This window comes from Lycorma delicatula, chromosome 5, assembly GCF_047948215.1.
Source record: "Lycorma delicatula isolate Av1 chromosome 5, ASM4794821v1, whole genome shotgun sequence".
Classification (NCBI taxonomy): Eukaryota; Metazoa; Arthropoda; class Insecta; order Hemiptera; family Fulgoridae; genus Lycorma; species Lycorma delicatula.
Window position 1 is genome coordinate 119,330,188 of NC_134459.1, and position 17,714 is coordinate 119,347,901.

Genomic DNA, 17,714 nt, shown 5'->3' on the forward strand with positions numbered 1-17,714 from the left:
ACTGTCATTAGCTTTAAAAATATAACTGGTTTGGTCTTGACTCAAACTGTTGACTTCTTGGACAGGAGACAAGTGTTAACCTTTCTGTCATCTTGACATTAACTGCCAAAGTAAAATGTACCTGAAATTCATTTCATTTTTTCAATTTTTTTATGTTTATATGAATTTGACTAACTTTTTTTTACGTGAAGTAGTGTAATTTATGTTCACAAGTTAATTGTAATACTGTTATTATAATTTCATGTTAGCAGCTGTATGCCTTTATAAACTGCATTAACATTGTGACCTACCTTTTTAGTTTCAGCAGTCACGCATTCATTGAATACGTAAAAATTATTTATTACATGTCATGATGTAATATTTGATTTATGTACACCATCTGAATTTGATATTATCTTATGTATTTGTAATTTATGAATTGCTTTCTGTTTGTTATGCTGATTTATTTTATTTTTCAGAATAATAGAAGGAAAGTTAAATTTAATAGTATTGATAAAGAACTGGAAAGAGTTAAAGATTTCATGAAAAGGCATAGTAAATTTTATGATGATATCAAAGAATTTGAGAAGCGTTTCCATATTTTCAAAGCTAACCTGAAAAAATAAGCTTCTTACAGAAAAATGAACTGGGAGCTGCTAAGTATGGAGTTACTGAATTTTCTGACTTAAGTAGTAAGTTAAGTTATTTGTTAGTATTTATAATTTTGCGAAATTTATTAATAAAATTAGTTTTATATATATGTATGCAATTAATTATTCCAGTAATAAAAAATAGTGAAGGTGTTTGTTATTCTGTGGGAATATTTAATCAAAAAAAGTTCATAATATTTTTAATTAGATTCTGTATGCAGTAGGTAGTTATAAGATTTTTTTATAAAAGAAGCTATGTTGGAGAAAAATAATTATACATTTAATATATTTAGAATTAAATTAAATATGCAGCAAGATTGTATTTGCATCTTGTACTACTTTTTTTTTTTAATTCAACCAGAAAAGTGTGACTAAAATTATAGGTATTTAAATTCTACTTATATGTTTATCCTAAAACTTAAAAAGACCAGTTTAAGTGTTTACTGGGTTTACAGCACTATAATATGAAAAATAGAATTAATTTCAGAATTAACAAAGAAATAAAAAATTGAACTCATTCATGGATTGCTGTGAATATTTTAATAATTCAGTTTCTAAAAAAGTACAATATTGTATTAAATTTAATTTTGTTTTATTTTATAAAGTTAAATATTATAATAAAATAATTTTTCCTTTTCTAGAAATTAATAGTATTAACTAAAACAAAACATGTGAATATTAAACAAGCTATTAAATTCTTGGGCTTAAAAAAGAATTGTAAGATTTTAGGTGAAAGTTTTGTACATAAAAACTGTATATAATTTATTCTAATATATCAGTTTTGGTCATGAAAAGTGATCATCTAAAATAATTTTTTTTGTTGTAATTATTCTTTTAAATGTGAATTTAATGTACAAATAGAATTAACTTAACAAAATGCTAACATTAAATGGAAAAAACCTTAAAAACCTGCAATTTAAATCCTAAAATTTTGATTTTAGCCATATATTTATTTTTTTAAATATCTAAAAAGTTCCAATGTTGTGAATTATATTCATTTCTAAATCACAGTTCATTAGTGCAGTAAAGAATAAATATAAAAATATTTCAATTTGAGTGAATGGATTGAATTGTGCAATATAAAGTCAGGGCGTTCAGTTACAGTGATAACTTAGTTTGATGTTAATAAGAGTAATTTTAATTAAATTTTGTTAAACCATACAAACTATTACGTAAGTAATAATCTTTTGTATTTTATTGAATTAATTGGTTTTCCTTAATAATTTTTTTAATATTTATTATCTGGTACTAATTATTATTTATTAAAAAAAATATTTTTAAATAAAATATTGATAGTGTGTTTACTGTACACACATGCATGCACACACATACGTACATACACAGTTTAACTTATTTATCTATTCAAGGTCAGCAAAATGGCAGTTATTCCTCCTTCATTGTCTGTTCATAATGTCTTCCTTGTTAAGTGCCAGGACATTACAGATCTCTGAGTATCTTGTTTCTGATTTTTACAAGGCCTTATCCTTTTTTCTTTGCCATTTACTTCAACTCTTCTTTCCCTTTTCAGCATATACTCCTCCTTCCTTCAGTCTGCATGGCCCTATGTTCTAAAGTACCATAGAATTTTAATTGTGGCTCTAACATCAGCATTCCACTTCCTGTATTTGAATAATTCCCACCTCCTTTTCATAACTTCTGTCTGAAATCCTTGGCTTAGGTTTTTAAAAAAATTACAGAAGTCAGGTTGTTTGAAGTGAGTTTCTTAGAATACTCTAGTTACTTAGAATATTGAAGTATTCTTATAGTATATATGACTTAAGAATACTTAAGTCATATTTAAGACCAAGTATTCTTTGATTAATTTCTTTTAATAGCTTTTCTTACAAGACATTGCTGAAAATTATTTTTAAAATAGTGTGTGATTTCCTGGTATAGAAAGAAGTGTAAGAATAGTTGTCTATTTCCCGCTGTATAAGCATGATGTTATAGTCAAATATTATTATTGCATAAGTATGAAGATGTTGATATATTTAATGAAATGCAATAACAAATTGGTTTGATTTATAGAAAGGCATGCTATTAAAAAGATGTGTTTTTTTAATGGGGGTAACACTGATGGAATTGTTTATGTTAGTATTGTTTGATTGCGATCAAAAAATATTCTTGCAACAATGTAATTTTCAAACTAATGGAAGTGTCGCAGTGGGAGTATACTGTTTTGTAACTTGGGATTCACTGATTCTGTATTTTTATTTAATCCACTTTTTCTAGTATGTAGCTGAAACTGATCTTTCAGTTCTGATTGATTTATTGAATTATAGTTTGACTGGTATCAACCAGTTGAGTTTGTATTGGTTGAATTGTGTCATTAGTAGCAAGATGAATCTAGAAATCAAACGACGAAAGTGAACTGTGTAATAATTTAACTCCTCTGATCAAAGAGCTCTCTCTCTTTTCTGTTTTGCTTCCGGAACCACCGTAAGGTATTACTTCAGAGGATGAATGAGAATGATATATATTAATATAAACGAAGTGTAATCTTGTACAGTCTCAGGTCAACCGTTCCTGAGATCAAAGAGCTGTGTTGTTAGTAACACCTTCATCTGTCAGTTTTAATTGCAAACACCATTATTCTGTTAATATGGTTTTATACATGGCGTTAAATAAATGCAGAAAGTTTGTTCAGATTAAATAGTTTTACTGTAGGAGAGAAAATAGATCATTAATTAAAGAACAAGCACCTTCTCCTAGTTATTCAGCTTATTTCTTTGCTAGTTATACCTAATTTTTTTCATTTTTTAACTTCTGGTGTGTGTGGAAGTTGTTAGTGATATTAGACTCGAAAACTGTTTCCTTGTGTGAAACTATTTATGTCTCCCTTGCTGATATTACTTGAAATGATCAGATTTCTATTACTAAATTCATTGTTTTCAATAAATTTGGTTCATTTGAATTGTAATTTGTTTTGAAATATTGTGCTTTCTTAATCATTATTGTTTTATTCTGAAATTTCATTATTTTTTACCTTGTGGCTTTCATCAGTTCAGAAGAGAATCTTTATTACTTCTACTGGATTTTTTTCTCTTTATATATATCTTAATCACTGTTTATCTATTAAAAAATATTTTTGTTTTTAATTTTACGATTGCGTTATAAATACCTTCTTTTTCTAAATAAGTTATTAGAATAATGAATTATATTATAATTTTCTGTTTATTTTTTCATTTCACTAGAGAGGGATCCTTACAATTTCATATTGATTTTGTCGGCCTTTATTCTTTGTTGCTTTCAAAAATTTTTTTTGCACTTTCATGGCTATTTGTTGTTGTTTCTCAGTAAATTTAAACTCTTTTATTTAATCTGTTCTGTAACATTCTTTATTTTATTTTTTAAATTCATGATTAATTTTAATTTTTTTTTTTTATTGTACATTTATTACTGTTAATAACAGCCATTAACTTTATTATCTGTTCATAAAATTAAATGTTTTCTTCCTTAGAATTTTAAAATTGTTATCATCTACTACTAGTCCTTTTTACTTTAAAGAAAGCATTAAGTATTAAGGTAATGAGCTGGAATGAAATAATTTAACAAATGTTTATGATCACTGCCCAGTATTTTTTTGCATATTGCTTGTTAAAGAATTGTGAAATAAAGTGCTTACCTATGGTTAATGTAAGCATAAATGTTTTTGTTTGTTGAATTTATTTATTATTTGCTGATGGAATAAGTGGATCTGTCCAAAAGGTTAAAGGGTTCAAATTGCATATGTTTTTAAAACAATTTTTTTTTAATGTCAAATTTTCAAGTTTTTTTAATGGTCGTTAAATTATTCAATTTAAAAAAAAAATAGCTAATATTTATTAATTAACTTAAAATATTAGTTCTCCTTCACATCTTATTTGATGATTGGAAAACTATTTAAAATTGTAATTGTTTTCTATTTTAATATTTTACTTGATTCTTCTCTGACGTTTGATCTTTAAAAAAAGTGTGATGAAATAGTTTTTTAAATAGAATTACTGATTGTGATTTAGGGATATTATCGAGTGTTCAGAGGTGATGGAACTTGCGGAGTCAATACAATGGCCTCTTCTGCGATTGTTGATTAAGTACCATATCGCATTACGTATGTAGTTTTTATAAATTTTTACTTTTACTAATAACAACAACTAGAAAATAATCAATATGATTTTTATAATAAATAGATGAGGTTTAATATAAAAAAAAGAATTAAAAAAAAATGAGAACTACATCTAATGGATAATTTTGAGTTGCTAAGGCATTCTATGATGGTTTGGGAAACTCAAAACTATTCATCATTGAATTCAGACATTAATATAAATATTTTAACATTTTAAAATATTAATGTTAAAATATTAATTGTAACTTAATTTTTTCTGAAATTGATAATTAAATATTATAAAAGCAGCTATATGAAGTTTAATATTATAAATGAAAAGAGAAACCCATGTTACTGTGTAAAAGTAATTATTTTTATTAATAATACAAGTAGGCAAAGGTAATAAATAAAATTATATTCAATAAAATAATAATCTGAAAGGTGTTAATTGCTAAATATTTGAATTATATTTATCTTATTTGCTAAGTATTTAAACTTATGTCAAAAAAAAAAAAAAAAAAAATTGGGTTTATACTGTTAGTAGCTGTAATTTAATAATTCATTAACAAAGTTGTTCTTGGTTCAGGCAAAGGAAATCTTTTAACTTAATCTCAAATAAACAGATTTTGAAAACCTTACAGATCATTAGGTAATTTATAATTTATTAATTACAAATAGTTTAATTACTTCAGAGATTGAAGTATAATAAGTTCCTTTCAAATAAACTGAAGTATTATGCTGTGTAACCCATGTTTTCTCGTTTGGAACAACATAATATTTTTCATAAATAAGTGACTAATTTTTTCTTTCTTTTTAACCATGTTATAATATTATTTTTTAGATAAGAGTTTACAAAGGTGTATATAATATTTAACAATTTCAAATAAAATAAAATTGTCTAATTTTGTTGCAAATTAAATAATTTTGCTACACTGTAACAAATTATGATAACAAGTTGCAAAAACAATCATGTTATTGGCAACAAAAAATGAGGGCTGTTTTTTTCCAACCTCCAATGGGCACAGTGACATAACAAAAAAAAAAAAAAAAGACATAAAAGTGACATAAAATTATTTTATTACTAACAGTTGAGTAGTATCTAATTTATTTTTCTACATAATTGTCAAAATGAATAAGGCATTTTTCATATCAAGACACTAGCTTTCTGATGCTCTCTTCAAAGAAGTTTACCACCAGTGAGGTAAGGTACATCTTGACAGCCTCCTGAAGTTCTTCATTGGTGGCAAAGTATTGTCTGACCAACCATGTCTTCAATTCTTGAAGGAGGTGAAAACCATTAGTTCTGTACTATATGATAGATGGTCAAAACTTCCCAGTTAGATTGTTTGAGAAGGTCTTGTATCGCCTTGTTTCAGTGTGATTGTGGATCAAAACCATGACGGACAAAAGCGTGCTTCTTTGTTTGTTCTGGATCACTCTGCGGAGGTGACGTAAAGGTTCACATAAACTTCCTTTGTTATTGTTGTCCTCTGCTCCTTAAAGTCCACCAACAAGACACCTTTATAGTTCCAAAAAACTGCAACCATTGTTTTTCTCTTGCGCAGTGTCTGAACTTTTTCAGCTTGTTTGGAGAAGAAGTGTGCATTCACTGCTTTGACTGTTCTTTGGTTTCTGGATTATCAGTTTAATCCAATTCTCATTGCTAGTAGCAATAGACTTTAAAAACTCTTCCCCTTCATTATTGTAATTTGTGAGAAACATTAAGGCTGACACCATTTTCTGCATTTTCTGATAGTCACTCATTGGTTTTGGGACGCAATGTACACACAGTTTCCGGTATTCTGGTCATTCGTCACAATTATGTACAGAGAAGATCTTGGAATTGGGATTTCTGCAGAAAGTGCACTGATTGTAAACCTCTATTTGTTGCGGACAAAATTATCAACATGCTCAACCAGGTATACAGTAGTGACAAACTTGCATCCTTGCCCACCTTCGTCATGGATGTCCATTTACCCTTCTTTAAATTTCCTGCACCATTCCTGTACACTAGCATCCCTCATAAAGTTTTCACCATACACTAGGCTCATTTTGCAACTCACACTTGGCAGAGCATCGATCATAGTGGCCATGTTCAATTGCCTGTTGTTTGGCTCAGACTGATGCAATGGAGCTGCCATTGGCAGAGGTTGTGGTGTTGGTGGGTGGGGGGGGGGCTTAATTCAATGACATGCAGACTTGGCTCTTACCTATCTCTTGTTTACTTAGATGCAAGATCGGATGTTGAAAAAATACAGCCCTCATACTATTAACAGTGAAAATACTATCCATGCATTTAACAATGAAATATTTACTTTAGAAGCACATTCCAATGATTTTATTCCAATATGAAAATAGACAGTTATAATTTATCCATTGAATGATTTTTTTTAACTGATATTGCTGTAGAGTTTTATAATTCTCTTAAGTAATTACCTTCTAACATAGATCCAGTTTTTATATTCAGATTTTTGATTCACTTTTATCAGAACCAAAAACACTTTATCAATTTTTAATAGAGTGGGCTCATTTATCAATCACCTAATTTTGTAATATCTTTTCATAATGGAAATGTTTCCATGAATACTAATAAATTCATAAAAAATATCAGAAATGAGTTGGTAATTTTTTAGATAATTACTGGGTTGTTTTTGAGCATATTGTGATTTTTTGCAGTTATTTGATGTTGTGTATATTATACAAACATAAATTTAGTTAGGCTGATATTTGACACCTTTTTCAATAAATTCCAGACTGAAGTTTTAATAACATATTTTATTATTCTATGACTAATAGTCATTCAGTGATCTGTTTTTCAGTACATGAAATTAGGAAGACGCATGGTTTTTTTCAAAATATGTACGTGTATCATGTAAAGTTAATTCCATAAATACATTATAGATCTTGATGCAGTATTTTTATTCTACTTTAAACAATTAATTGTTACTTTCATATATATTAATTAAATTATGATTCTAGTATTTATGTTTAACATTTTAATGTCTGTAAGTTGTCATATTTTAATTCAATTTTTATGTCTTTCTGTGTTCATTTTTAACTACCTAAGTTATATGTTATAAGTTAATTTAAATATTATTAATATTGCTATCATTTTTCTCTTGATTCATTTCATCCTTCTTATTAAAATAAGTGTGTCAATTCACAGCTAGGTTGTAAATAAATTGATTTAGTGTCTCAGATGGTGAAATAATTTGACAATACACTTGTTTTAAATTTTATTTTAATATTTTCATTTGTTTTCTTATGTATAATACGAAGGTAGAGATGGTAATAGTTAATAAAAACTAACTTCTTAATCATAACTATATAAAATAAAAACAACTTGGTTTAAAAACTATAGGTTTCTATAAGTAATAACAATATTTCTTAGGATGTATTGCTGAATGTAGCATTTTTACTGTCTCAAAAATACATGAACAATTTAAATTATAAGATAGCATCGCAGTTAGAATGATACTGACAATTGAATCGATAAATAATTTTGCAGTCATGATGTTACGCAAAACCCAGCTAACTTGGAAACTGTTAGCAGCATCCAAGTAATTTGTCCTGATGTAAAAAAATGATTTGGATATTACGAAAAGGTTATTATGGTTTGTCTTCACTAAATTAATTACCTTTCTTACACATTGCATAACATGTGTCACATGATTTTTGAATACCTACATTATACAACATTGAAAGTAAAATTCAAACCACAATTATAGTGATATATTGATACTTTTGATGACAATGTGGTTGAAATTACTAAGTTTTTTATTTTCTGAAATTTATTAATCTTCAAAAACTACCAATTTTTTAGCAGTAAATGCAGTCAAGAACGAGTCGTAAATGTGTAAATACAGGATGTCCCATATAAAACGCAACCCAACCTTATATTGGTAGGTATTGAAATAATAAAAAGGCATGTGTAAATGTAAATTTTATTATTACTATCCATTACCTTACATTTAGAGTAAATGATGGAAGTGGCCGCCATCTTCTTGAATGCAAGCTTCAATTCTTTTTACAGCATTTCTTGCAACTTTTTTCAAAGTTTGTGGTTGGATATTTAATACAGCTTGTTCAATATTGACTTTCAATCATTCAAGTGTTCGTGGTTTGTTGCTGTAGGCTTTTTCTTTGAGGTAACCCCATAGAAAAAAATCCGCCGCACTCAAATCTGGAGATCTTGGTGGCCACAAGCCTCGACCGATAACACGATTACCAAAGAATTCCTCAACGAAATCAGAAGTTGAACCTGCGTAGTGCGTTGTTGCACCGTCATGTTGTAGCCAGCAGTGTCTGTCTTCCTCTTCCAAGAGTACAATCAACTGAAATAAATTATCCTGATATCGTTCTGCATTAATGGTGTACTCGAAAAAAATAGGACCGATTTTTTTCTTCCGCGATATCGCGCACCACACGCCCAACTTCTGCGGGTGTAATTGTTTTTCGTGATAAACGTGGGGATTTTCAGCACTCCAAATTCTACTGTTTTGGTTGTTTACGTAGCCATCCAAATGAAACCATGCTTTATCTGTGAAAAATAACGAATCCATAACATTAATTCCCTCACGCAGAAATCGACGGAACCATTGACAATATAATAGTCGTTTTTCTTTGTCGGGCTCAAGAAGTTGATGAACCGTTTGAATGCGATAAGGTCGTAATTGTAATTGTTTGGTCGCCCGATGAACAGTTGATTTAGACAGATTTATTTGGCGAGGCGAGTAATCGGTCTTTGATTTCAGTGACTGTATCTGTATTCAACACTAACGCAGATCTTTTGTGTTCCTTGTTATTAACAGAACCAGTCTCAAAATTTTGCAACTAACCTTAATACTGATGTTTTGTTAGGAGCTGGTTTATCTGGGTACTTATGGCGAAACAAATCTTGAACTGCAACCACTGATTTCGTACTGAAGTACGACTCAACAATGAAAACACGTTCATCTAGCGAAAACACCATCTTGTCTCTAGCAATACACTGAACGTTATGATTGCATTGATGTTACTATCGGTAGTGTTCTACTGCGTCGATCGATGTTCAGATGTTAGACGAGTCCATTTCAGTAACGAGTAAGGGAGTAAGCTTGACTTTTGAAATTTCACGGATGAGTGATTGATGGGTTGCGTTTTATATGGGACACTGTATAAAGAGTCTAAAGATTTAAAAAAAAAATATCACTGAAGAGCGCTTAGGTCTGAAAACGTTATGATAAATTAAAAAAGGAAAGGTAATAGTAGTTCTCTAATTCTGTGCTTTGCAGAGGCTGAAAAAAATATATATATATATATATATTTATATATGTTTTAACATGTTATGATACCACTAACATGTACCCTAATATATCAATTGACAATACAATGGAAATAAAAAAAAATGATTATATCAAATCCTAGAATACACTAATGCATTATCACTGTTGTAAGAAGTATTTGTCTTCAAGATTACTTTGAATATGAGAATAATTGTTTTACAATTAGAAGGCCTACCAATCGGATCATCTATATCTCCATTATGTCTAAGATATGTATACAAGCTTTTGAAAATAAGATAGTTCATGTCATATTAAATACTTACCAGATATTACTGTGGGTACGATATCCAGATGATATTTTTTAGTCATGTATAATCCAACCATAAATAACAAACTTTTTTGATCATTTTAAATAAACTTAACAATTACAATAAAAATTTAAAATTTATATACAAAATAAAAAATTATAGAAAAATACATTTTTTTAGTTTTGAAATCAAAATAAATACAAACAATAAAATAGAAATATCAGTTTTGTAGAAAACCCATAACAAATAATAATACATTTAAATTCTAACCACCCACGGTCACAAAAACTGATATTTTTAAAAACATGATATTTAGTGCAATTCATTATACAATGAACAATAAAAAAACTCAAAAAAGAAATATATGAAATAAAACAAATAGCAATATTTAATGGCTTAATGGAAATTGTGAAAAAAGAATGTATAAAAAACAAAATAAAAAATACCAAAATACAACAGCAAATAAATAATAGAAAGATTAAAAATAGTTTATACCAGAGTACAAATGTACAAATAAAATAATAGAAAAAATTATTAACATACACAGTATGTCTGAAAAGTTCTCAAACTAAATTAAATAAAAATACAGATTTACACATTTGCTCACAACAGCACTGTACATAGAACTCTTCTCTAATTATACAACTGTTGCAGTGCTATTAGAACTCATCAAACGCTTTGGAGAAATCACTTTGTGGGACAGCCCTCAACTGCTCAGTTCAAGCCCTTTGGATGGCCAGAATGTCTTGTTTTGTCTTGTTTGTGGCCAGAATTTTTTTGTAATGTGTCTTTTCCTGGACATTAAAAGGGTACAAATAAGTAAAGTAATGCATGGAATTAAGTATAGGGGTTTTTTTACATAGATTTTAAAATGTTTGTAACAGTTTTTTTTATAAAATAATTTTTATAGGAATTTTATTTGTTGTAGGTGATTTTTTAAAAATATTCTTTAGCAACTTATTCATTTTGCTGGTTCAAGCCTTGAATGTCTACTTAATCTGCTTTATTTTAAATTAGAGTTTTATAAATTGTTCTATTTTAATCCAGTTTTATGAAATTTTAATGTTATTAAAATTAGTATTATATTTATTAATGCATTTAATCAATAAATTTGTCACTAGGTATTTCCTATAATTGTAACACTTTTGTTATAAAAAAATTTATCTAATCTATTTATAGTTAATTTTTTATTTATTTATTTTTCTACTTATGCATATTTTATTTATTTGCTGTCAGTTTCATTAATATAATTTATTATTGTTAATTGTGAAAACAGTACAAAAGTAATTTTTTAAATAAAAATAGACATGTTTGTAAAGTATATTATTATTTTTTTATTATAAATTAATACTACTTTAAATTTTTTAATGCAATATTAGAGTTTTATTATCAGATATAATAATTTACATTAGCATTTTAATTGTACTTTAATGTTTTATACATATCCTGAGTGCGTATAAATAGTTCATGTTACATTTAAGTGTATTTATTAAGTTGTAAAATGTACTTATCCTGTCTAGTAAATTTATTTTTAAATAAAAATAGTTTTCTATTGATTTTTCCCCAAATGTTTTACTAGTTTGTAGTGCTGATTCATGAAGCTCTTATACTGATTGAAAGGCTGTGGTGTAAGGAGGATTCCCTTACTTCTCTAATTTCTTTTTTACAGTAATTTCCATTACATATAATTTATGACTTAAATTTTATAATTTGACGTGAAGACAAACTATGTCTTTGGTTGTTTGTATACTTTACTGATGTATAAAAATGAGTAAGACATATTGGATCTAAGAAATATGGATACAAGTTGTAATAAAGCTATCGAAGAAGACCATTTAGGAATGAAATAAAATTTTGTGGAGCATATTAATTAATATGTATATTTTTTAGTCATCGATCAGTTGACTGATTTGATGATGTTCTCCAATCCTTTCTATGTTGTGCTAATATTTAAACCTGAACATACTTCATTCTAGATTCTCAATTTTCTGTTTTATGTATTCCAATTTTTGTCTTGCTACATAGTTTTTATCTGCTACAAATCACCAAATTAGCTAGACTTGAATGTCTTGTTGTATACATAGTTTACCAACCTAGTTTGTCTCTACAAGATTCTGCAACAAATTTCCCTTTTATTCATAAGATAGTTGTTTTATTAAAAAGTCAATATTAATGTTGTGGTTACTGTATAAAGATGAAAGCTAGGAGATGCAATAAGATCTTAGTTTTGATATGGCTAGTGAAAAAATACAGAAATATAGCATTAAGGAAACAGTTTTATGAACAATTAGGCAGTGTAAATTTTATTTTCAACACAAATTGTTTAGGGAATTAGCCAAAAAAATTCTGTAATTATCAATGAGAATACTCTTAATGAATGAATTGGAACTAACCTTTAGTTAGTAATTGGAACTACAGTTCTAGTAAATTAAATCTAATTTGGTTTTTAATACAACAGTTGGAAGTAATACAACTCTGGTTTTAGATGACACATTTTTCTTTTTCCTTTACCCAAGTTTATAGATCAATCATTGGGTTATAATTTGTCATCTTATCATTGCTACAAACATTGAAGGCTTTTTTTTAATTATATATATCAAATGACTGATTCTTCATACTGTTTTGAAATATGATTTGAAATATGACAACAGAACAACTTTGCAATTCCTTACTAATTTCTTTTACTGCTCTAAGTGCTGTTAAGCTTTTTTGAACAATTTTAATATTTTCTTACGTAGTGTTTCTTTGAAAATTAACTATTTTCTATTCATCTGTGATGTGGTTTTGGTTTTCAAAAGACCTTACTGTTTTTTTTTGTCATTGCAATAAGAAGATAGAAATCAATGCTCGTTTGAAAAAGACTCAACTTTATCCTACATTTTTATTTAATAAACTTTTTACAGCAGTATGTATTTTGCTTAATTACTGTATTATAAAATTTGTATCAATTTTTCTCCGTATTATAATGGTTGAACATTTGATAATCTTTTCATACTTGTACATCAATATCATTTGGTTTTGAATGAAATTTTATAGTTTTCTATAATGCTTATTAATGCAGTCCTTATAAACATATATTTGATGTGTTGAAAAAATTGAGCTCTTAATTATGATGTTTGACAATGCAGTTAATTATTTTACTACAAAACCAACCAGAAGTCTTTAAAAAAAAGCTTTAGCATTCATTTTGCGTATTACTTTTCTATTTCAGTAATTTTTTAACAAAATAAATTTAACTATAAATCACCATTCAGTTGGTATATTTGCTGCTAACTTTTTTCCTCTTTACTTTACCAGCTGTGCTGATTTACTTATCTTTAAATAAATTGTATTAGTATATATCACACTAGCATATATAACTAGTTATTTTAAGTATGAGTTTCGTAACCTTGAAAATATGTGATGACTCCACTTGTACAACATCAGCATGCGGCATATACATGACTGCTACTGTTATGCAACCTGCCAGTTATTGCTTCTTGGAATATAATAATTGTTCTTAGATATTATTCAATGGATTTTAAAATCTATGTTTTAATCTTCTGTCAGAACAATGTTAGGCAGGCAGTCTTTTTAGGTTATAATTTACTGAAATTATAATTTTCCCAAAAATGTTTTACATATATTTACATTGAAATTTTTTTCTTTTCTGAATAATAGTTTTCTAATTTGCAACAAAAATTACATAAATATTAGAAGATAAATGGTTTATTTTAATTCTAATAAATTTTAATCTATTTTAACTAATAAATGGTTAATTTTCATCTTTTATATTATATATATTTAGGCCTACTATCAGCTGTGAGAAGATAGCTTTTATTAGAACACTATGATTCAACACTATGATTAGAACTATGATTACAGTAAATAAAAATAAGAAACCTTGACAAAAATTATACTAACTAATAAAGTTTATCAGAAGTAACTTGTATTTTATTGTAAAAGTGGTAAATTAATTTATTGTATTATAACTGTTATATTTTAGGTTGTCAAAAAATATAACCTTTACTAAAAATGTTTAAAAGACATTATTTTAAAATACTTAAATTAAATTATGTAACATATTTTGAAAGAAATATTTGTAAAAATAAAATAAATAAAAATGCATAAAATGATTTATTAAAAGAATGCAAATTAATATTGAAAGTGCTAGTAATAAATTTACTTGTTTATTGTATCCTAATTAATAATAAAATTAATTTTTTTACAATTTTCTTTATTTGCAAAATGACTATTGTTGTATTGAACCCTAAATAATGTTTTTTAGAAATTTATTTAGGATATAAATGACTATGTAATAACTATTAATTAGACTGCAAAACATTTGTTCAGAATTAATAAAAAAAATAATAATAAAATAATAAATTTAAAGTGAACTAATGAAAGAATAATACATTAAAATAAAATAAAAAAATAGTAATTTGGTGAAAAAATAAATTAAAAATCGGCTAACAATCAAATTTAATTTTAACAAAGTTAAACAAAATTTGATGATTACTAATTTCAGTTTAGTAATTAATTTTGTAAGAGCAATCTTACCTATGAAATATTCTAAAACAAGGATTCAACCATATGCTGGGAGAATCTGGGCAGTGGGAACATGTGAAATTGGCATTGCGAATATCAATGTTTGCACATTTTTTTCCTCATACAGTTTACCTCTTTAGGGATGTATTCAGGAATCGGGTAACAAATTGCAGCAAATTTGTATCTGAAAATCGTGCATTTTATTGCTGCTAAATTTATTGAAGAGAAAGTGGCTATTTATTGGCATCATTTGGAATAATGTTACAGCCAACTTTTTATACCATCTAAGGTGTTTGTGAGAGGAGGGGTAATAAGCCAACATTTGATCCTGTCCATCAACACTTTTCATATGCTTATTGTTCTCTACTATCATATGGGTTTTTTGATTTCACACATTTTTTATCTTTTACAGTAACCTCCTCTGTTCCAAACAATTTGGAACAGATCAACACCCCAAAATCTGGATCAGCAGCTCCTTCATAAAGAAGAAGTTTTTGGACCATTCCATGGCAGTCAGCTAAAACATACAATCTAAGGCCATATTTGTGTCTTTTGTTTTGAATGTAGTGTTTAAAAATTAAACAACCTTTCCAGAGAACATTGATTCATCAAGGGAAAGGTTTTTGTTGGGGCTATAAATTTGTAGCATTTTTGAATTAAAAATTCAATGAAAGGGTGAATTTTTTAAGGTGGTCATTTTTATTTTGTTCATCTTCATTAGACAAAAAATGTAAAATTCTTAAAATAATTAAAAGTCTGTCTACTTAAAACAATTTTTAAATGCTAATCTAGATAACCAGTATGCCATTAGTCAATTATTCAATTAATCCATATGATGCCCTTCATGTACAAAATTAAAAAAAAAAATTTTTATTTACTCTAAATGTTATACCTTTACATTATGTTATTCTACTATGGTCACTGGCACATTGGCCTAATAGCTTCACAGCATGTATTTATCATTTTTATTCCTAGTCAAAAGTAAAAAGGCTTCTGTTAAGAAAAGAGACAGCAAATATAGCTGTGTCACATCAGGTAATTCTGTTTTTAGGCCAGGGTTACCTGTAAATGGTATCTGTTATTGACATTTGTTTTCACTCCATCAATAACATTGAGGTTTGATGATATTGGGTAGCTCAACCCAATATCGTCAAACTCCAACTCATATTGTCAAAACCAGTTCAGGTTGAGTAGGGCTGGAACTTGCCCAGAATATATGGGAAGTAGGCTTATCTACCTCAATTGGCTGCAGCTCTCTCTCTCTCTGTGTATGTGTGTGTGTGTGTGTGCGCTTGTCGGTGGTGATTCAGGTAGACGACATCAAGGAAGCTGATTTCTTTGTATTCAGGTCTGGCAGGTAGTATTGGGTACCTCTTCATTGCCCTCTTACTTCAACAAGTTTTTACAAAATATGATGTCAAGCTCATCTTCAGAATCCTATCAGCATTAGTTCTTCATCAAATTCAATTTCGTTTAGTTTTCTTTTGCATGAGCTGCTCTTCCAGAAGTGAAAGACTGTGACTTCAAAGCTCCCAAATGTAAAGAAAAAACTAAACCAATTAGAATATAATCATGCATATTTCTGTATAAAATGAAAATTTAAATAATCTAACCATAAATGAAGGCATATTGTATTATACTTTGCAAAATTTTCTTTAAGATAAAATAAAAAGTTGGAGTTATGAATTTGGGACCAAAAAAATTCACGTCAAAAACAAATTTAATAAAACTATAATGAATATGATTGCATAATTTTATTACTAAGGTAGGCTTTTTATACTGTACTATGATATAATTACAATATAAAGAGTCATTTTTTTTAGATTAGTTTATTTTCAAAGAATTTAAAAAAAGTATTTAAAAAAATATATAATAAAAAAAGAATAGAATTAAAAAAAAATTGTACTAACCTGATTTAAAATCTATAAAACTATCTCCAAGAAGCTGTAAAAAAATTATCTATGTTGAAAAAAGCTATACAAGTATAAAACAACAAAAAATAAAAATGAACTAAACTGAAGAATCGTTTCTCTATGCTAATACATTATAACAAAAGCCTTACCAGTTGCTGACAAAGAGTAGGAGAGTATAGAAAACTGCCTTACCCTTGACGCATAGGTGATGAGTCACTCAGGTGCACGGAACATTCCTCCTCTATGACTGCTGTGGTGTCATCAATACTGAATGTATTAAATCGTTACAATCTACATAAAAAATTTGTTTGGTTAAACTTTTTGCATTGAATGTGGTTTATAGTTATTACTGTCTTCCCTTTTCAGATTCATATAATTTATCTTTCTCATACTTTTCAATTGAGCCGTGGTATAGGCAGTGGATTTAAATTTCTGTGGATTTAATAAACAGTGAGTGAATCAGTATGCTTTCGAGGCATCAGTTCCTGCTTCCTTTTTATCTGCAATATATGAAGCATGTTTTTAAAGTAAGTACCGTTTTGAAATTAAAAAAATACAAGTACATTATTCTTAACAATTTTATTCTTACGTGAAAGCCTGTACTTTAATCTACTTTTGAACATAATTGTCACCAATATTAAGGCACTTGTCATATCGTACAACCAGCTTTTGAATACCATCATCATAGAAGTCTGCTGCCTGACTTAATAACCACTGCAACATGGTCGCTTTGACACCATCATCATCAATAATTTAAGTGTTCAGTCACAATTTCATAGACAACACTTCTTGAAACTTGAGAAAATCTTCAGATAGCGAAGAAATCATAAAGTGTTTCTTCTTTTTCAGTTTTTCATCAGCTTTCTGCACCATATCTTCAGTAATGACAGAAGGTCGTCCATTCTGTTCCTCATCATGAACATTCTGGAGGCCATCTTTAAAAGCTGTAACCCATTTTTGTACCACTCCATTGCTCATAATGTTTTCTC